At 40.2% G+C, this 21,240-nt stretch overlaps 1 protein-coding gene across 2 annotated transcripts in view; it reads left to right on the forward strand.

The window, feature by feature from the left end:
* The window catches only part of FGD4 (FYVE, RhoGEF and PH domain containing 4), a 103,674-nt gene that overhangs the window by 2,453 nt on the left and 79,981 nt on the right, over positions 1–21,240 (forward strand). Inside the window, exon 1 of one of the 2 annotated variants that reach the window (XM_081878893.1) lies at positions 8,043–8,064. The exons of the other annotated variant lie outside the window; for it this stretch is intronic. The gene's annotated coding sequence lies outside the window, so the exon portion shown is untranslated. Of the gene's footprint in view, positions 1–8,042; positions 8,065–21,240 lie in introns of those variants that run through there. 2 annotated transcript variants of the gene reach the window in all.

Raw genomic sequence — 21,240 nt, forward strand, 5'->3', positions numbered from 1 at the left:
GGAATGGCAAATACGTATATATTGAGAGAAAGGGAGCGTAATACGTACATCTTTAACACAAAGAATCCCCACAATTGGGTGAGCTCCTGTTGCTCTGTCCCAGCTCCTGCCAACCTACCAATTTGAAAGCATACTGGTGCAAATAGATAAATAGGTACTGCTCAGCCTGAAAAGTGAGATGAGCGCCACACCCCCATAGTCGCCTTTGACTGGACTTAACCATCCAGGGGTCCTTTACCAACTTTACCAACACAAAGAAAGTTGCTCAAGCTTAAGAGAAACATTAAATTGGGAATGGAGATCACAGTGAACAAAAATCAGAATTGGTTGCACATTGATGCATAAGTGGTCCTGGAAATTCCTATGTCAGGTTAACCTCATGTGAATAGTTGCCATGATGTGTGAGAATCCATAGGTTTCCAGGTAATCTACTTAGCTTTTGGTCAGTGCCCAAACTAGTTCAGAGTTTGAGGTAGAAGGTATATGGATGGAGGCACTTGTGAGCCAGCATGAGTAGCAGCAAAGCCATATCACACTGGCCAGTCCTTTTTGCCTGCCCACTAGTTGCCTAGTACCAAAGCAAGATACAAGGAGAAGGAAGTTCATTTTGATTTCTTATGGTAAAAAGGTATTCTCTTAAAGAAGAGAGTGCAAATTAGATTAAACGCTCTTTGGTATCATGGGTCGAGGTACATTTGGGATATATGTAGGGGGATAAGACACTGCATTTCATAGAGTTCAGATTATATAAAACTGCATATCTTCAAGACGCTGCTTACCTTCAATGTGATACTTCCACTATCAGGCCCTCCAGTCAGACAGCCACATGATGTTTAAATTAATAGTCATTTCAGAAGAAAACAACTTATTTTCCAAAAGGAAGGGGGGAAATCCTTGTTTTCTAAGAAAAGCGTAGGCTTTGTGGTTACGGAGAATCCTTCCTCACTTCACAAACTTGGGTAACTTCTGGTAATATCTATGAAATCTTGTCTCCTACTTGCTTGGTAGTGATTTCCTTATTTGCTGGGGTGCTGAGCAATAGAAAAAGGGTTCTATATCCCTAGGGCTGGTGGACATCCAGTGAAGCTGAATGTTGGAAGATTCAGGACAGGTAAAAGAAAGTACTTCTTCATGTAGTGCATAGTTAAACTGGGGAACTTTGATGGCTTCAAAAGAGGACTGGGCAAATTCCTGGAGGACAGGGGTGGAGATAGTTACTAGGCATGATGGCTGCTCTCTGCTAGGAACTTGCAAGTATTGGAGGTGTGCAACATGAGGAAACATACTGCAAATGCAGTAGGGTAGAGCACTTTGGTTAATCACTACCATTAATGGGCTGCGCACAGAAAACCAGTTTCAAAGTACAAAAGTAGCAATACCAATTCCTGTTATAAACAAAATTGCTAGTAGGACTTTTTAACAATGGGGGCCATAGCTCAGTAGAGCAGATTTGCCTGAAATGCTGTTTCCCCTGTCTGCAGTGGATTCTCTCTATTGCCTATAAGCATCAGCTACTGCAGTGATACCCCTCTGCAAAGGGAACCAGAAGACTATCTGTATTCAGTTCAGTGCTTCCTGCAGCATGGGAAAAAGCTGCAAGAAAAGCTGCATTTGTTCTTCATTTGTTGCTGTGTTTATCTAATGTTTCTTATTGTTGTTGCTATCTATTTGTGAAAGCTTTCAGTAGACTAATTTGTTACTTCAGTAATACAGTACTGAGCTTGTTAATGTTTTATGAAAGGAAAGTTAGAAGCTCTAAACTAAGTACATAAACTGGTGTGAATTAATCTCCCCCTCCATCCCTCTCCACCACTGCAAGTGACAAGAATAAATACCTTTGGGCACAAGCTGTCCTGCTGGGAATGATTTGCTACTCACTGCTGTGCTCTTGACTGAAACACATTGATGAGTAATTTTGTTCTTGTATTGGTTAATGCAAAGAATGACTGAGCTGAATGTGGTGTATGTGTAAAACACATGGGAGTCCTTGATAATATTTTATAATAAAAAGCATCATGCAACAGAAATACATATATTCTATAGTCACATGCAATATATCATAGAATTGTAGAGTTGGAAGGGAACCACGAGGGTCAGCCCCTGCAATGCAGGAATCTTTTGCCCAACGTGGGACTTGGACACACAACCCTAGATTAACAGTCTCGTGTTCAGACAGCTGAGTTACCCAAGCAGGATAAGTTATAAGAAAAATACTGTATCCGCCTTTGCACAGTTCTTCAGATTACTGCCTGAAGTGAAACAGAACATTGCAGCATGGAGTTAATATATCTCATAAGGAACTTTTGCATTATAAACAACTATGAAAAAGACTCTCTTCAAAGGTTGCAGCTTCTCCATGTTTTCCAGAGTCTATTTCCGTTCATACAGCTAAAAGTTCTAGTTTCTTACTTCCGATTTTGTGTTTTTGGAGAAGTTTTAATTTTCTGCTTTCATAATTTGAGCTATCAACATTTACCCAAACAACTACTAAATTGACAAGTTCATATAATACCTACCAGGAAGAGTTGACCATTCAATAGTCCTATAACATAGTGGTGCTTTTGCACTGGTCAGAAGATCAATCAATCAATGTTGTGGGGTCCAGTAAGCTCTGTAAAAATATTCTATGGAGCTGAAAGTAAATTACTGTCCAAATAGAGACTGAAAAGTCATTTAAAGCAAATTTCTGTAGATTTGGATTATCAAGTTCATAGGACACAATTCTGCCAATGTATATTGTATTGATTTTGGTGTGGGATCATGCACTTATCTTTTTAAATGAACAGGGCTTATGGTTAATATTGGCAGAATTGTGACATATGGCTTGAGTCCAGACCTCTTGTAACCCTTGGCTTTAAAGGAATTTGCCTTATTTCAGAAAGGGAGATTGTTGTACAGAAGCATCCTGCATATTTAGCTGATCATCTCCATCTTTTTACTATTCACCCAACCACATTGAATTGGATGCATCTTTTGTTTTTCATAGGGATAAGCATCCTTATTTGGAAGGGACTCCGAGGGTCATCTAGTCCAACCCCTTGCAATGCAGGAATCTCAGATCATACGTGACAGCTGGCCATCCAAACTGCTTAGAAACCTCCAAGGAAGGAGAGTCCACCACCTCTTGTGGCAGTCTGTTCCACTGAACAGCAATTACTGGCATTTGCAGTTGCAGAAGGAATGGCCGTTCCAGAGTTGGTATAGACACCAATACTTCACTACTATACTACTACAGTATAATCAAATTTCTTCATGAATTCCTGCTACCATGATTTTTAGAAAGCAGTGTCAAGTATTTGAGAGCTGTGGTCACAACTGTCCAGGAAGGTGTTGACTTCCAGCAACCCATTGCAGCTCCAGCAAGGCAGCTGATGGCATCAGCTACCATATTACTGATTAAACTCAATTGGCTTCATCCCATTTTGGGGTAGCAGACCACGTAAAGTGGCACACATTTCTGCATGAACCAGAAGCCACCAGAATATTGAATGTTACCCAGTCAATGTTCTTTCTAGCAGTGGAGCTTTAAACTCATCCACTGCTCACCGGTCCTGGGAAAGAAACACCAAATCTAATGCGTAGTCTGACCATGTATGGGTCCTTTGCTATGTTGGGGCAGCCTCTTCAGTTATTTTGGTGACTCTGAAACACTGAGCTGCTGCAACCAGAGGGGCCACAGCATGAATGTTGATCTCCCAGTAGCCTGGGGCTCTACACTGGTACCTCTGGTTACGTACTTAATTTGTTCCAGAGGTCTGAAACTGTTCTTAACCTGAAGCACCACTTTAGCTAATGGGGCCTCCCACTGCTGCCGCGCAGCTGGAGCATGATTTCTGTTTTCATCCTGAAGCAAAGTTATTAACCCGAGGTATTATTTCTGGGTCAACAGAGTTTGTAACCTGAAGCGTATGTAATCTGAGGTGCCACTGTACTCCAAATAAGTGGCTTCAGTCCTCTTGGTAAGGGTGCATTCTAGGCAGTGGGGTAGGTATATTTGTCAGAATTGTCAACTTTCGGTGACAAGTGTGTGATTCTCATGCCTCTGTGCCTTGCAAAACGTGCTGAAGTCTTCTGACAGGAATGAACTGTGTCTCTACTGAACAAATGCAAAGCATTGATGCCCAGCAGCTAGGCAAGCTCACCTCTCATTCAGAAGCTTTTTCCTGGCATTGCAGAAACGGGCCTCTGTCAGTACTGAGAACAATGGAACAGTGATTCACTAGATTTGTTAGTGCTCCCAGCAGCTCCTTTATATTCAGTGCAGTGCATTCCTGGTTTATCTGTCCTTAGCTGCCTGGAGAGGCAGAACTGTGAACATCCTGACCAGTTAAAGATCCGGATCCTACTTCTATCTGAGATGGAAAGCTGTCTCTGAGCTACACCAGTTCACGCTTCAGATGGAAATTTACATAAGTGAATGCTTCTCTGAGCTACACCAGTTCACGCTTCAGATGGAAATTTACATAAGTGAATGCTTCTCTACACACAAGTTTTTGCATGTACAAAATTAGCATGTTGGGCAGAACTTGGCTCATAGAATCAATAGTAGAGTTGGAAGGGAACACAAGGCTCATCTAGCCCAGCCCCCTGCAATGAAGGAATCTTTTGCCCAGTGTGGGGCTCAAACCTACAACCCTGGGATTAAGAGTCTTATGCTCTACCAACTGAGCTATCGCAGACTCCTGGGGAGAGACAGCGCACTGCTTGGAATTTTTCCATGTTGTGGGCAGTTTTTCTTTTAAGTTGTGAACCATGGCAAATCGCTTTTGAGGTTGTTGCTGCTTTTACAATCAGTTGGAATCTGAATTTTATTAACAAAATAAACACAGTACCTGCTGCAAGCAGGGGTTCTAGTGTGCATTTAATCAGGGTAAAGTGCCCTCCCTCTCCAGTTTCCCCCTCCTTTCTTTTTTAAGGATGGAAAAGTACAACAAAGATGGGTAGGTTGTGGGGGGTTTGTTTTGGTAACTGCGCTTCAGGGGCTTTGTCTGTTGCTCCAAGAATTATGGCAAGAGTTTCATAACAATTAACGACACAGGGCAATTTCAATTAGCATAGGTTGGGAAACTGCCCAATATTTTTGCATATGTTAGGAATGTTGCCCCATTAAACTTGGTAGATGGTGCACCAGTGGTAGTGGAGGTTGATAAAGCTGGTCCTTGAGCATGAATTTTTTTGGGGGGGCGGGTTGCAGTTTTTTGGTTTAAGAAACTTGCTATTCCTATGTGTAGATGCTAGTTGGATTTAAGCGGAACAAAAGGAACCTGTGTGGTGTAGACCAGTGTTTTTCAACCACTGTTCCGCGGCACACTAGTGTGCCGCGAGATGTTGCCTGGTGTGCCGTGGGAAAAATTGAAAAATTCGAAAGATTTTTTTTTTAAAAAAGTCAAATTTTCGCCCACTAGGCGGGCGCCGGACTGTGTCCTGGGTATGGGCGGGGTGGGGTTTTTGACCCCACCCTTGGCCAGCAGGGGCGCCGATTGGCGCTCCTCAGGGGGACACCCTCCACTTTTCTGATGTCCGGGCTGTGATTGGTCCAGACTCCAGCCTGGACCTATCACAGGAGGACATCATCTTCCGACTTCCTTCCCACCCGAGCACAGTGTGCGCAGCAGCGGAGAGAAGAAGACGTCGTGACTCGAGTCACCAGGAGGACCGGAGCAGGAGGAGACGGAACTAAACTAAATACAGAGAGAGACTGAGAGCTGTTGACGAAGAGCTACGTGTGTGTCTTTCTTCGATTCCAACCAGAATATCAGCTTTGTGTTCAGCCAAACAGGCCCAGGTTGCGCACTGAATAAAGTATTTTATAATTTTTCATATTTCTGTTTACTTACTATTTCATAATAAAGTAATTATAAAATACTTTCTTTGTGTTTATTTGATTCCTATTCAAGAGAATTACTTTATATATAGTCAATGTAGGCACAGAGTTAATTTTTTTAACATTTTCTGATGGTGGTGTGCCTCGTGATTTTTTTCATGAAACAAGTGTGCCTTTGCTCAAAAAAGGTTGAAAAACACTGGTGTAGACCTTGTTCCAGTCATGTTCTCTCAGCCTGGGGTGTGTGTGTGTGTGTGATCTTGGAAATGGGGAAACCATGCCCTTCAGAGAAGGGTGGTTGATAACATTGTTTTATTTCATTTTTAAGATAAGTTGAGAGGGGGTGAGATGGGGATTCCAGGAAGGCGGAAAAGCGAGAAGTTACGTGCCAGAAGTAAAAAGGGGAAAGCTGGGACTAAGAGAGAGAGGGATACACCAAAGAGGCATTTAAAAGAATTGTTTCAGGCTTTGTGGTCTGGTGCTACAAACAGCACAAAGGCTGAGAGAAATAGAGCATTAAGTGGATTACGGTTGGAAGCAAGTAGAGAAAAGGGCACAGAAATAAAACTGTCAAACAAGAGCAATGGAAAAGGCAAGAAAGGTTGAGTGGAGATTGGAAATCTTACCACTCCGATGGAACAAAGAACTAAATGTTGCTGTAATTGGCTGCTAAGCTGTATGAAACTATCCGCTGTTCTGGTCTTCTAAATTTACTGTTGTTTTTAGTACCTGAACCAACTCATTCCATGAGAGAGAAATACATTCTGGATAGAGTAGAAATATAATATGATACTCCTTATTGCCAGAAGTATGACAGCACACTTCTAGAAGAGTAAAGGAGGTCCCCCCCCCCCCAATATTGTGGTGTTGTAGCAGGATCTGGGCAAACAGGTCTTCTGAGAAATTAACACAGCAAAGTGGATTGGACAGGGGAGAAACTATAAACAGTACAAATGCCTAGTCACTTGGTTCACTAACATGTGTTAATTATAATCAAGAAAATGTTCAACCCTGCTTCTTGCAGGTGTCATTTTGAGAGAGCCTCACCCAAGAATTTTCTCCTGAATTTAGTACAATTAACCTCAATTATCAAATGAGTCTTGTATGTGTATTGCACGAGAGATAGTAAGATATAATTATGTTAGTATTAACTTTTAAAAATACATATCTTTTTAAAAAACACTATACAGTTTATGCTTGTGGAGTAAAAATGTATGGTATTTTCAGTTTAGTTTAAGTGAACAAGGTGGCGGCATTCTGTTGTATATAAATCAGGCTTCAATCTCAATCATGCTCCATATTAACAGAGATTCGTTAGCATTTCTGCGATGAGGATAACCTGTCTAACTTGTCTGAATGCTTAAAAAACCACAGAATTATTTATGCTGCAGCATGTGGCATTTTTAAAGGTCTGAAGTAAATGGACCTTGTGATGCAGTACTTTATGGGGTTTTGTCAATATGAAGTAACGTGAGAACGATCTTAGCAGATAATTAGATCAAGATTTGACTGATGATATTTGGCTGCCCATCTGTGGGTACAAGCAAAACATTTCGAGAGAAATCTAATAGAAACAATTTATCTTCAGATTTATAGACTTTTGTTATTGCAGAGCATGACTTGTGAAATGGCTAAAGAGTAGTCGTTACCTGTTGCAAACACATGCAGAGATTTTGGTAGCAAAAATAACAAAGTTTTGATTTGTAAGAAATACAAAACTTGGATAGAAAAGCCATATAAAACATTCCTGGAGCTGATCATTTTCACCACTACAATTTCCCTGCAAATGTAGGAACATCTATCATTGGTAGAGCTCCCTTTCCATTTAAGACTGTCCACTTGTGGACACACCACTTGATAAAAGAGGGAATGATTTTAAAAGTGATAGTTCCAAGTAATAGGTAACAGAGAGCTCAGAAGTTCCCCATAGATTCTAAAGTCACTTCCTGCTTTCTCCATCATCAGTCTTTGTTAAACAGCCGTTTGTCAGATTTTTTATTGCTTGTTTGTAATAAATTAAGTTCGTTACACCCCCTCCATCTGCTACATAATCCAAGTACTATTTAGATTAGTTATCTGAGGAACATGTGATTTGTGTGTTCCGGGTGTGCATTTCCCCTTTGTTGAATGTAACAGTAAAGGGCAGGCAGTTAGCCTTCACCTTGGAGGCTGCCTGCTACATGCAGCAAAGAGGTGTGCAAATGAAGAACCCACTTCCACTACAGCTGAGCCTACGAAAGGTATGATTTCCTTAACTTGTGCCACTAAGCTAGCATGCACAGCTGTGATTTCAGACTGTGGGGAGTGCTATTTGCTTTTCTAGCTTGATATAAGGCATGGGTAGGCAAACTTAAGGCCCAGGGGCCAGATCCTTCTAAATCCCAGGGACAATCCAGGAATCAGCGTGTTTTTACATGAGTAGAATGTGCCCTTTTATTTAAAATGCATCTCTGCATTATTTGTGGGGCATAGGAATTCATTCCCCCCCCAAAAAAAATAGTCCGGCCCCCCACAAGGTCTGAGGGACAGTGGACCGGCCCCCTGCTGAAAAAGTTTGCTGACCCCTGATATAAGGAATAGTCTCTGAACTCCTGAGCATTTCAGCATTGCTTATGTTTCATGAGATGGCAGATTCTAGCCCTTGAGACCGTGGAGAAGTTTCTGATGGCTGCTGACCTAGATAGCTTTAAAAGAGGACTGGACAAATTAATGGATGAAAGGGCTATTGATGGCTACTAACTATGGAACTATGGAAATGTTATGGAAAAAATTTGTTTTGATATCGCAAAACATTTCTGATCCATATTATGTGTTTGAGTTTGGTGTTTGAATGTTTATTGTCACTGAGCACGGTATTATGGTAGCCTCTAGCCCTGAGTAACTGCAAACAGACCGAGAACAGAAACACACAGTAAAAACAAATCCAAGGGTGTTGCAAAGATAAGCAAGGTCAGAGAGAGAGATTAAGAATAGGTCCATACAGTTCACATCCCTGAAAATCACTTTTTTAGTATACAGGTTGTTAGAAATGAAACAGCAGTCTCCCAAAGCATTAATGTATGCTCTTCCTCTTAGAGTTGTATAAAGATTTGTTTGAGAGATTACAGAGTTCTAGGAATCAAGCAAATTGCTCCAAGAGTGTTATACAGATACAACTAGCTGCCAAAACAAATTACGGTATGTTCTTCCTGTTAGCCTGTGAAGTGCTACTTTTGTGCTAATGCGAAGAAGCTGCTTTTCCTGGCATCTCTAGTTTCTGAAAGGATAAACTAAATTGGATAGAAATAATGTGCTCTTGTTTACTTTTTAAAAGTTCTGTATTTTCTAGATTTATTTTAGAAATTGATGGTGTTAAAACATACTTTCAGCGCACTCTCTGCTTTGGTAGAAGGACAGAACTTCAACTCTGGTCTTCAGGGTTGTTCTGCACACATGTAAGTGGATAATATATTCAGGTTTATGTAAATTTATTCCATGTAGAATGCTCCAACCACTGCACAATTGTCATTTCACATGCTACCAAGGTTATGCTTAAAATTCTACAAGGCAGGCTTAAGCAGTATGTGGACTGAGAACTCCCAGAAGTGCAAGCCTTTGACTGTGTCGACCACAGCAAACTATGGCAAGTTCTTAAAGAAATGGGAGTGTCTGATTACCTCATTTGTCTCCTAAGAAATCTCTATGTGGGACAAGAAACTACAGTTAGAACTGGATATGGAACAACTGATGGGTTCAAAATTGGGAAAGGAGTACGACAAGGCTGTATATTGTCTCCCTGCTTATTTAACTTATATGCAGAATTCATCATTTGAAAGGCTAGACTGGATGAATCCCAAGCCGGAATTAAGATTGCTAGAAGAAATATCAACAACCTCAGATATGCAGATGACACAGCCTTGATGGCAGAAAGTGAAGAGGAATTAAATAACTTTTTATTGAGGGTGAAAGAGGAGAGCGCAAAATATGGTCTGAATTTCACCATCAAAAAAACTAAGATCATGGCCCCTGGTCCCATAACCTCCTGGCAAATAGAAGGGGAAGAAATGAGGCAGTGAGAGATTTTACTTTCTTGGGCTCCATGATCACTGCAAATGGTGACAGCAGTCACAAAATTAAAAGATGCCTGTTTCTTGGGAGAAAAGCAATGACAAACCTAGACAGCATCTTAAAAAGCAGAGACATCACCTTGCTGACAAAGGTCCATATAGTTAAAGCTATGGTTTTCCCAGTAGTGATGTATGGAAGTGAGAGCTGGACCATAAAGAAGGCTGATCACCGAAGAATTGATGCTCTTGAATTATGGTGCTGGAGGAGACTCTTGAGAGTCCCATGGACTGCAAGAAGATCAAACCTATTCATTCTTAAGGAAATCAGTCCTGAGTTCTCACTGGAAGGACAGATCGTGAAGCTGAGGCTCCAATACTTTGGCCACCTCATGAGAAGAGAAGGCTCCCTGGAAAAGACCCTGATGTTGGGAAAGATGGAGGGCACAAGGAGAAGGGGATGACAGAGGACGAGATGGTTGGACAGTGTTCTCAAAGCTACCAACATGAGTTTGACCAAACTGTGGGAGGCAGTGGAACACAGGAGTTCCTGGCGTACTCTGGTCCATGAGGTCACGAAGAGTTGGACACGACTAAACAACAACAACAACAACAAATTCCTGCTTAGTAATAAATGTATTTAATAGGAGTATATTATACTGAAAGCTGATGGCATTTGTCTTTGTACCTGAGTACTATAAGTAATTCTGTGCTGTGTGGAGCCACCCGCTACCAATATTATATATTGGTATTATATAGTTATAATATTAAATACTATACAATATTACCCCACTCACTACAAACTCACCTTACTTGTCCACCAGTTTTCACAAACCATTGCTGCATTTGTAAAACTACTCCTGGAAGATATCGTTTATAACTCGGTGGATGATATTTTGGGAAGTGCCAGATTAAAAAATTAGAGTGAAGATTTTACCTGCTTTAACTAAATGCTAGGATTCAATATTTACATGTTTGATTCTTGCCTTACAGTGCAAAGCTGTGCTGTTGCTTTTAAGTGTGAGTAATAATCTGCAGTGCAGAAAAGTCTAAAATCCACATGAATGTGAAATAATGGAATTCTGTGTCTAGATTCTGATACGGAATTTAGTAGCTAAGTGCCTGTGAAATCTCACAGTGAATTATAGGTTATTTCTTGCTGCTATTCCCTGACTCAGGCTCTCTCTCCCATCCTACCTGTTGCCTGCCTCTGACCTTGAGGAGGCTTCATGACTGCAGTAGATGCCCAGAGCAGCTTCGGAGGAGAGTCTCTGAAGACCTGGTTGCTTCATATCTTGCAGTGTAGGCAAGCACACATTTAAAAATAAATTCACTTTCAACTAAAAATTACCTAAGCAGCAGAAAATTAAATTCCACCCGAAATAGGAAAGTAGGATTAATATACCATATATCTCCTGTTGAGCAGATGCTTTATCATTTATTACCTCACCTTCCTGTTTAAACCTTATCAAAGATAATTAAGGGGATATCTTTGTTATCATTATCTTTGTGCAAGTAACCTTGTGGAAACTTGAGGTCTTTCTCCAAGCATTGCCCTAACGTAATTAATAGCTGAATTCTATGCATGTTTGCTTCGGAAGTTAGTTCTACTCTGTTTCAGTGGAGCTCAACTCCCACGCTAAGAGTGCATGCAAATGCATAATAGCTCACCCACATGCTATTGCAAACTGCAGAGTAATATTTTGTCATTGTGCCCTGAATCATCGTCTTGATTCCCTCTCTCTTCTATGCCCTATGAATAATTATAATGAATTTGAATGTCGGCTCACTCAAGCTTTTTTTTTTTTTTTTTAGTTGATCCTAATTTCTCTGCTGCGAGAATGTTTTTCATTTCTCCCCTAATAAGCCAACATAGGTACTTGCAGTTTACATCTCTTTGTAAAGTGAAAGTTGGCATTACTTGTTTAGGTATAGCTTGTAAAAGTTTCACTGCATATCAGATAGCTGGTAGTTACTACAAAACTTGCAAAGCTACTTCTGTTTTTCTGAAGATATCCTGATAGGCTTATGTAAAATGAATTCCTCAGGTAGAAGGTGGGGATTTCCCCCCCTTCTAAATTATTGGCTTTAAAAAATATTTATTTCTCAGTGTATGATAGATACCTGTAAATGAACTGCTCTGGTGACTTGTAATTGTGTGTCGTTAGTGACTGCCAACAAGGAATTATTGAATGCAAATTCAAATTACCGTACTTTTCCATACATGGGGCATAACACGGCCCATGTATAAGACGCTCCCTATTTTTGGGGACTAAAAATAAATGGGGGGAGATTGCTCAGAGTTCTTGAACTTTTTTGCGGAGGATTGCAGAGTTATTGAGCTGCAGTACTATACATGTATCCAGGAATAAGTCCCATTGAACTTGTGTTGCTTCTGAGTAGCCATACACATAATTGTTCTGTAACTCTTGAAGATACTCCCATTTCTCTGTTGTTGTTGTTGTTGTTGTTGTTTCTGTTTCTCCTCCTCCTCCTCCTCCTCCTCCTCCTCTTCTTCTTCTTCTTCTTCTTCTTGCTGTTTGAGTGAATAAAATTTGCTTGGATTAGAGAGAACCCCCTCTATCAGTTATGCTGGTAGTTTTATTTGCATGGGAAGGGAAGAAGTTTAGCATGAAATAAAAAATAAAGGATATGACTACCCTTCTGCAAGTGTGTTCTCACCCCCCACCCTTCTTTTCTTAAGATTCTGAAAGGCAAGAAAAAAGGCCTATGTACCAAATCTAACTGTTGGGGCGCAAATCTACATTCTTGATCTGAACAAGAACATAGAATCATAGAATTGTAGAGTTGGTAAAAGGCGAAAGATTTATACGATCTGAAGAGAAACCGTGGGCCGCATTATGCATGCGCGATTTCCCCAGTTTATTGGGGGCTGAGCCAATAGTGACATTCCATATATATTGCTCTGCTAAATTATCACATTGGGATGAATTTGGGTTCTGCTTTCTTTCCTATAAGCCTTAGAAGGAGATACTAAATTCCAATAGTGTTTCAGCGTCTTTTGTTTTGTCCCTCAAATCACCCGGAAACTGTCCAAAAGATAAATACAGTGGTACCTCGGGTTACAGATGCTTCAGGTTACAGACACCGCTAACCCAGAAATAGTACCTCGGGTTAAGAACTTTGCTTCAGGATGAGAACAGAAATCGCACGGCGGCGGCAGCGGGAGGCCCCATTAGCTAAAGTGGTACCTCAGGTTAAGAACAGTTTCAGGTTAAGAACGGACCTCCAGAACGAATTAAGTTCTTAACCTGAGGTACCACTGTAATCATGTTGGTCTCCTGCTGTTAAAACAGTAGGAGTCTAACATCTGATGAACTGAACTCTAGTCTACGAAAGCACATACCACAATATGTTTAGTCTTTAAGATGCTGCAAGACTTTCCTGTACAGTGTTGAATCAGTTTTCTTCAGCAGCTGATCGTTTCTAAGAAAACAATTTACCCATAGACTCTTCAGCAACATTCCCAAAAGATTAACACTGAGTTTATTTAATGAGTGTCCATTGATTTTCTTCCCTCATGGCTAAAATATGTAATTTGTGAGTAGGTGGTTTCATCTCAAATATACTTTGAACAATGTTACTAATATGAGGTTGCTAGGCAGCTTCCTGCTTTCTAACAAAAGTCTGCTTAAGTGCAGTAGCAAAGGGATTTGAAATAACTGATAAATTTGTTGCACCATACCCAATTAATTTTTACTTTGGAGCTCATTTGTTCAAATGAAAATTCATTTCAAAATGGCAAAGAGTCAAATTTTTGCATACATTGGTTTAGATTGAATACAGCTAATATATTTGTGTATAGCTAAGTGGCTTATGTACAGGGTTTGATCTCTAGGATATTCTTAAACATTTTAACAATTCAAGGCCAATCTTAGTTTCCTATCATCCGTATATTAAATGAATTTTAGGGGTGAGTAGAAGAACTCTACTACTCTTCAGGTCTCAAGTGGCCATATGTTTAAGGGGACAAAATTCATGAAACTTTGATGCATTGATTGATTTGCTTGGGCTTGCCGATCAGAAGGTTGGCGGTTCAAATCCCCGCAACAGGGTGAGCTCCCGTTGCTCGGTCCCAGCTCCTGCCAACCTAGCAGTTCGAAAGCACGTCAAAGTTCAAGTAGATAAATAGGTACCACTCCAGCGGGAAAGTAAATGGCGTTTCTGTGTGTTGCTCTGGTTTTGCCAGAAGCGGCTTAGTCATGCTGGCCACATGACCCAGAAAAACTGTCTGCGGACAAACGCCAGCTCCCTTGGCCAGTAAAGCGAGATGAGTGCCACAACCCTAGAGTCGTTTGCGACAGGACTTAACTGTCAGGGGTCCTTTACCTTTACCTTTGAGATCTATTTTTTAGATAATTTATTTATTATTTATAGTGGGAATGGCCTCTTTTCTTCTTTGGTTCCGTTCCATGGTGCTCTCATAAAGGAAGAATTCAGAACCCATGAGTACAGGAGTAGAACTGAATGGAAAGAACTAAACCCAGGATTGGGGAGCATGAATGTGATTCTTCCCATGTGGCCCCAAACCTTTAAGACAAATTCTGCATTCTTGCATTTTAACAAAGCAGGTGGAACATCATAAGAGCCTGCTGGATGAGGCCAATAGCCTACCTAGTCCAGCATCCTGTTCTCACAGTGGCCAACGCCAGCCAGACGCTTGTGGGAAACCCACAAGCAGGACCTTAGCACAAGAGCACTCTCGCCTCATGTTGATTTCCAGCAACTTGTATTCAGAAGCATTTTTGTTCCAGACTGTGGAGGCAGAGCATAGCTGCTATAGCTAGTAGCCCTTGATAGCTTTATCCTCCATGAGGATGAGATATTGGCTCTGTATCAAATAGAACTTAATTTGTGAAGTGTCTGGCAATTTAGCTCATAATATTCATATGCCTGCAGATTTGTTAATGTTTTTTCAAAAAATAAAAATAAAATACTTAAGTGTTTGAAGGCAAATGCTGTCCTTGAAAAATACAGTTGCATACCTTTTGGATTGATCAGTACTTCCGTTGCTTCATGTTAGTGTGCTGTTGAATCTCAGCAAGTAGTGGCTTGTTGGGTCAGTGTGCTTCTTTTCTGCAGTGATCTGGAAACTTAACATATTTAAAGCCATTCCGTGCTGCTGGCTGCTTATCTTAATAGGGTGCAGGGAGGATTTCTAATTAATATCTTTTCTGTTTTGATTCAGTCCTGCCTTGTCTAGTGCATGTTCTCAGTGTGTTTTATTTGTCACAAATTATGTAGGACGGTGGCAGTACTCAGTAATGTCATCCTATGGTTCTATCCATGTTATTGATCAAAAATTTGATCAGTATTATCAAGCAGTGTTTGTTGAGTGCTGTTAGCTAATGCAGCCTGTAGTCACAGAACTAACAATTTCCTTTTTTTTTAAATAAAATATTTATTAAGATTTTGCATAACAAAACAAGTATCACAATAAAAAATAGATAAGAAAGACAATCAAAAACAACATAGTCCAAAACCGAAAATGAAAAAAAAAAAAAAATCAGAAAAAACGAAAAACAGAGAAAAAAATAAAAATCTAGTTTCTTGCTTACTGTCTTTATAGCCCTCTTTCCTGAACACCTCACATCTCCCTTTTCTGTGTTCCCCTTTACACAATCAAGTTCAGCAATTCCTTACCCTCTTTCCAATCTTATTCAATATTATACATTTCAACTTATTATGCCTTTGGTTTCCTTCCCTTTTAAGACCATTTATCACATGTTCTTTATACCTTAATCCCTTGTATCATTTGTTTAGTTTCGGCATAATAATAATCTGGTCTTACCCTTTTTTTCTTAAAACATTTTTACATATTTCTTTTTACCATGCCACTGATGCCATATTATCTTTATATCCAACATCATTTTAACATTCAAACATTTTACAATGTTTTTGGAGATATTCTTTGAACTTCTTCCAGTCCTCTTCCACCGACTCTTCTCCCAGGTCTCGGATTCTGCCAGTCATTTCTGCCAGTTCCATATAGTCAATCACTTGCATCTGCCATTCTTCCAGAGTGGGCAAATCTTGTGTCTTCCAATACTTTGCGATGAGTATTCTTGCTGCAGTTGTTGCATACATAAAGAGTGTTCTATCTTTCTTTGGCACCAATTGGCTGACAATGCCCAAAAGGAAGGCCTCTGGTTTCTTAGGAAAGGTATATTTAAATACCTTTTTTAGTTCATTATAGATCATTTCCCAGAAAGCCTTAACCCTTGGGCATGTCCACCAAAGGTGAAAGAATGTTCCCTCAGTTTCTTTACATTTCCAACATTTATTATCAGGCAGGTGATAAATTTTTGCAAGCTTGACTGGGGTCATGTACCACCTATAGATCATTTTCATAATATTTTCTCTTAAGGCATTACATGCCGTAAACTTCATATCGGTGGTCCACAACTTTTCCCAGTCAGCAAACATAATGTTATGACCAATGTCCTGTGCCCATTTAATCATAGCTGATTTAACTGTTTCATCCTGAGTATTCCATTTTAACAGCAAGTTGTACATTCTCGAAAGTATCTTAGTTTTAGGTTCTAACAATTCTGTTTCTAATTTCGATTTTTCCACCTGGAAGCCTATTTTTTTATCCAAGTTAAAGGCCTCTCTTATTTGATGATAATGTAACTAATCTCGCACTTTATCTTTTAGTTTCTCAAAACTCTGCAATCTCAATGTGTCTCAATCTTGTTCTAGTATCTCCCAATATTTCGGCCATATTGAGTTTTTTCAGAGCCTTAGCCTCCAAGAACTAACAATTTCCAATACTGTACATGTTGTGACGGCAGGAAAATGTTATATTTTGCTACTACCAAAAAAGAAAGAAAGAAAAGAAAACACCATAGTTTTCAGCAAAATGTGTTTTGTTTTTAAATTAACAATTCCAAAGGTCTATTAACATTCAATTATTATCACCAAAAAACCCCCTCTTTTAATTCTCATTACTTGTTCTTGGTTATGGTTTTGTTAACTGCACAGAAACTGCTCTCGTGTTTAAGTGGTATGCAGAGATGTTCAAAACAAATGATTTAATTGCATGCCACTCTCACAGTAGATGAATCATTAAGACTTCAAGTAGGATGGCTGCCACAGAAAATGGGTATTATTGTCACTTCTGTGCTGCTGCTGCTGCTGCTGCTGCTGCTGCTGTACCGGATAGTTTTATATGAAAGATGCAAAAACCAGCAGTGGAACACAGAATTAAGAAGCATGGTAAATATCTTAGTGTGTTGTGAAATCTCTTCAACATGTTTCATGGGAAGCGATTCATAAATGATATGCCTATACTGTGTAGCTTTCTTGAAAAAGTATACGAAAGAAGAGAGCACCTAGCCAGGAGGTTTAGAACTACTGAAGAAACGTGTTATTCTGCGTCTTACTGTGTTGTATTATTTACTGAAACAATGTAGGAATATGCTCCTCTTTAACTTGCACTAAATCTTTTCAACCAATAGAGGTCAGTGGAGGAAATCTGTAGGAGGGTCATTACTGACTGTTCTGCATCTCCACTGCATGAAATGACTGTAGTCAAAAGCTTTCATTTACTTCAGTTTTCTAGTATCCAGTGTTAGAATTGGCTGTATCTAATTGCAGAAAGTAATACATGATAAAAATTGTCTTTGCCTCGTCTAACAACACCAAGAAAAATGCAAAGTAGTCATTACCTATTGCTTGTTAGGTCTGCCTGCCTTTTCCAGTCCTTGAAAATAGCCTTTCATTTTGTGTGTTTGTGGGGAAACCCCTCCCTGAGCATCTTCCTGTCACACTGCTAACTGGCAACATGAAGGCTCTCATGGTGCCCGTCTACTACTGTTTGGGCATGGAAGAGGGAATGGCTGAATTTAATTAATATTTCACTATCCTGGTTGTAGCACACAGATCTTAAACTTTGTTTGCCCCTAAGATTAGGGATGCGGGTGGTGCTGTGGTCTAAACCACAGAGCCTAGGGCTTGCCGATCAGATGGTCGGCAGTTCGAATTCCCGCAACAGGGTAAGCTCCCATTGCTTGGTCCCTGCTCTTGCCAACCTAGCAGTTCGAAAACACATCAAAGTGCAAGTAGATAAATAGGTACCGTTCCGGCGGGAAGGTAAATGGCGTTTCTGTGCTCTACTCTGGTTCGCCAGAAGCTGGCCACATGATCCGGAAGCTGTATGCCGACTCGCTCAGCCAGTAAAGCGAGATGAGCGCCACAACCCCAAAGTCGTCCGTGAATGGAACTAATGGTCAGGGGTCCCTTTACCTTTAAGATTAGGTTTAAACAGTTCTATAAATAACACTTGAAGTTTCAAAGGAATATTTTTTTGATAGACAATACTGTTACTCATTTCTTTTAGCCTTAAAAGCCACAAAGGAAGTGAGACACTGCTAGGTCTTTAATTTTTAAACTTTTCATCCCCTGTACTAGATAGATGTGTTAGCATTTAAGATACGAACAGGAAGTTGGCTAAGGGGAAAGAACTGAGGTTAAACATGATACGACCAAATTAACACATTCTTTTCTGAGCAAATTTTCTGAGATGATGGCTTCTCTGGTGAGTTTAATCTATTCCACTGACTAGACTTTATCGTTGCTTTCCAACTGTTAATCTTTTTCTTATTTTATATGCTTGGGTTCTGCAAATGTTCCTTGTTAGTAAAACTCTTGACAAAAAAAGAAAAGAAAAATGCAAGTTGTGTAGTGTATAACTCCAATGTGCTGCTAAGATTATTGTACTGGATGCTGTGACAGTCTCTGAGTAGGAAATCTATATCTGGGCATTTAATTAACTCTCCAGTGTAAATGCATTACTTGAAAGTAAATTCCATGTAGTTTGCTGAATTGATTTCTTTTGTAATATATTTGCTTAGGAGTCTACATAGACCACATTATACATAGGAATCTGATACACAGAAATATATCCTTCAAGTGTAGCATAATACGTTTCTTCTGCTAAAGTATTCATGTTGTATAACCTATGCAGTGGCTTCCTGACCAGTGTTCTTGTGACAAAATAAATAATGGTGCCGTGTTTCAAAAGCAACTATTTTCTTCCACAAAGGTCATCTCTGTGACTCCTTTCATAATTTACAAAAGTAAAATCTACACAGGAGCATTCAGCAGTAAGCTTTGACCGTTGGGAATTCCCTGTGGAAAATGCATTGGGGTGCAGCAGCAGATATCTTACTGCGTGCAACCTAAGGGTAAATTCTGTTAAGGCCAACTAACCAAGAAAGGGACAACTGGAGGTGTAAGTTAGCAACCAGGCAGAGTGGTGGGATGTTTGCTGAAGTAGCCCTGTACTCTGATTGGCTGTATAGCCCTGAGGGCTTTTTTCCTCTATATGTTTGGTTGAATGTCTTCCTCCTATGTACCACGCCTGAAGTAAGAGAGAGAGAACCTACCTGTTTGTTTCTCCTCAGATTATATGCTGGCTTTATTAAGCTAAACTTAACACATAAATTGGACCAAATAATTTATTTTCCAGTGTACTATACATTATTTCCTTTAGAATATTGCTCAGTATTGTTAAGCATGTATATGACTGCCTTGCTCTGGGATGAGTTCACAGGGCGAAGAGAACCAACGTGGTACCTTCCAGATGTTTTGGGAACTACAACTGCCACAGTCAGTTAAACCATTGTTCAGGGATGATGATACTACAGTAGCATCTGGAGGGCACTGTGTTAGCTACTTCTGAAAGAACAAAAAATCCTTCCAGCTTTGTAGCAAAGTAAACAGTCACAAGCGCTTACAAATCCCCCGCTTCCCTTATCTAAAGGAGAAATAGGAAGAAGGGAGTGCTGGTGTTTGCTTGAAAAGCAGCCATATGTAGGCAGCTGTGTTCATTCATGTGCAGTAGCTAACCACAAAGATCCAGTGACTCTTTCTTATTGTGCCACCTGAGGAACATGTGGCCGTGTGTGAGATTTCGTGGTGGCAGGTTGTTGCACACAAAAGCTGAAATGTGGAGCAGCCACCATATGGTTGCATTTGAAGTGTCCACTGTACAGATGTTTGTCTGTGGATTTTTGCTTATTCTTTATTTCAGGAAGCAAAACTATCTCTAAGGCAAGTTGATTGGTATGCTTGCAGTGCAGAGTTCAGTTGCAGACAAGAAATTAAAAAGGGATAAACTGGGCAGATATTTGTGATACTTCCCCTGCCCTTTAAAGCAAAACAAAGAAAAGCTGTGTTTACTATAGTACCCTGCTTGTTGACATGTTTCAGTACCAGCTGTCCAGTAGCATAGCTCAGCTGAAGATTTACTGGCGACCTTATTACTGCAGTGAATAATCTTGCTTTCCAAGAGAACTGGAAATTATCTGAGACACATTGGAGGTCTTTTGAGCATGCAGTTAGGCTTTTTCCCACTCTTGGTGTTTCAGGCATCCAAATAATCGGAATAAAATCCTGCTTTGAAATAGGACTCCACTAGACTTATTTTTGTCATCAGATTCTTTGTACGTTACATTCATGAATTAACATGAATTTGGCTCCACACAGGAGCATCTGAGGAATGTGTGACAGAGGCAAGTAATCTTCAGGCCATGTTTGCTAGATTGAGACAATTTTGTAGTAAGGTTTGCAGTTTATTTGTCAAACCCAAACAAATGTATGGGCATTCGTTAGTTAAAGCTGACCAAAACCAAATCAGTCACCCCTAAAAACCTTTGTGAAGAGATGCTTGCAGATGGTGCAGAAAATCATACAATGGTGGAATTCCATAGCCAGGTGCCACTACAGAGAAATCCCAACGCTGACTCAGTGAGCTATATTTTGTGGCAATACCTTCAGAATGGCTTCTCCTGCAGCTCTAACGACCCAGGAAGGCTGCTTATAGGGAGAAATGACCTTTAAAAACATAGGTCCTACATCATTTAGGGTATACCCTTTATTGGTATTAGTTAGCATACCTTGAATGTGTTTCTGATGGTGGCCAGGGCTGCTCTTGGGTACAGAAAAAGTACCCAGTGAACTAAAACTCATTTAGTAGGAACCCCTAGTTTCCTCATCTTTGCAAGGTCGATATTTTTGTTGCCTGCACTGATCTTACTCAAATGTCCTGGAAGCTCTCCAAACCCAATGTTTGCACTTCTCTTTTGTTCTCGCAATCTTCACAGGCGTGCACGGCTTTTTAGTGCTATTCCCTCCCCTTTTCTAAAAGAAGCCCCATGTTTTAAGAAGTGGCTTTGATGTGCGCTGTTGTATTTCATTGGCTGAATGCTGTGCCTCTTTACATCCTCTTTTCCTCTTCCCCTCCCCCTCCATTGTTCCTCCTCATATCGATTTCCCCCCTGCTTGCCCAGTTGGGAAACACCTGCCCTGCCAGAGCAATGTACTGAAACGTGTTTACTTTTTATTTTT

The sequence above is a fragment of the Podarcis erhardii genome (genome assembly GCF_964252035.2).
Source record: "Podarcis erhardii genome assembly, chromosome: 10".
NCBI classification, from domain to species: Eukaryota; Metazoa; Chordata; class Lepidosauria; order Squamata; family Lacertidae; genus Podarcis; species Podarcis erhardii.